Genomic DNA, 1,783 nt, shown 5'->3' on the forward strand with positions numbered 1-1,783 from the left:
CTTGATGAGGTGTACTCAGAATGTGTTGTTCACGGCGTGACAGCTCAAGGGGAAGTGAAGTCCCCCTCCTAAGTTAGGTACAACTTCCAGGTCAGCTCCAGTAATCAGTAGTGATGTGCATTCGCGTATTTCTTAATCAGTAATTACATTATCATATGACAATGTGTTTTTAAAGATATTATAAATTTAGACTCAGATGTTGTATGATGACTCAGATGTCTCAAGGGTTGGGGAGGAGAGTTTCAAACTGATGGAGCAAGGTGGGCAAACGATCTTTCAGCAAATTTGTTCTCTCCTTTTCTAGGAACCCTTAAAAGATACTGATCGCCTGATCTCAGAGATCTTGATGGAACATAAATCTGGATGAGATCACTAAAATGTGAGGGAGTTTTGTTTTTGACACATTTATGACATAATATTACAGTTTTATATGACATTCTAGCTGACATGGGGAGCCAGTGCAACGTTTTAACACGGCAGTTATGTGATCCCTCTTCTTTTTCTTTAGTACATGCCTAGCAGCATGATATTGAAAACGTTGTAACGTGTGAAGAGTGGTATTTGGTAAATAAGCTAGTTAAGCATTGCAATAATCAATGCATTAAAACAAGAAAGATGGCACCACCGTTTTCAGTGAGTGTTCATTACAAAAACCGAAGACATTACAAGCTTGGCCCCCTTTCGATGAAAGGAATGATCGGTGCATTAACATCAATTGAAAGTCATTGACCTACTATTAAACACTCAACTGGGATGGAGCAATAAATCTTGAGAGAGACAAAAAATTAGAAGGTCTAAATTTATACTCTCAAAACAAAATGCGCCTCGCGAAATATCACTTCCGGCACGTCCTCTGTGAAGGACAGCTACACAGATTTGTTACGTTTCTCAGTGGAATAATCACAAAGGCCAAAGAAGGACGAGAACGTTTTGTCAAACATACTTTTCTAAATTCAGGAAAAGAATAAATAAGTTGCTAAATATATAATAGATGTATAGGCTGACTTTCTATTTCCTTTTTCATGGTTGTACACGAAAGGATTTCAAAGGTGTGGAAACAGTGCACACGGCTAGTGAATGGAAACCCCACTTGTTTACAATGGCGTCTTAGAAGACGGACTTTACCCAAATTAGATTTACTCGAAACTAATGAAAAACTGAGAATTAAACTACAGTGAATTCACACTCCCGAATAATAACTGTGAACCCTTTAAATAGTTCTGAACCATCGTTAATTCTTTTTTTTCAAATTTGAAAGTTAAGTGGTTTGGAAGTTTTAGGCGATCAAAGTGACGAACTTTCACAAATAATTATAATATAGATTTTCATCAAGTCCAAAACATTGTCTCCTGGCCACGTTGTCATTAATTACTTTCGTTCACACACTTACTCAGCACACTGGCCTCATGGAAAATTCAAGAGAGGACTGAATTTAGACACTCCGTATTCAGTCCTTGCATAGACTGGGGATTTGCTTTGATTTTGGCCTGGGCTTGGCTCGCGCTTGGCATGCGCTAGGCTTGTGTGAGGTCTGCGCAGTCCAATTGAAGACGGCCTGTGTCGGGTGTGGCCCGCTTTATGGCTTCTGCTAAAGCCGACAGTATTGACAAGGAAGAGTTTGTCCGTTTTGAGCTCCGGGTATACGGTAAACTGTACAGATGTTTGTTATTATTATTATTATTATTATTATTATTATTATTATTATTATTATTGTTATTATTGTTATTATTATTACTATTGCTACAATTATGATTATTATTACTATTATCATTATATTATTATT

This window comes from Aplysia californica, unplaced genomic scaffold (genome assembly GCF_000002075.1).
Source record: "Aplysia californica isolate F4 #8 unplaced genomic scaffold, AplCal3.0 scaffold00735, whole genome shotgun sequence".
Taxonomy (NCBI): domain Eukaryota; kingdom Metazoa; phylum Mollusca; class Gastropoda; order Aplysiida; family Aplysiidae; genus Aplysia; species Aplysia californica.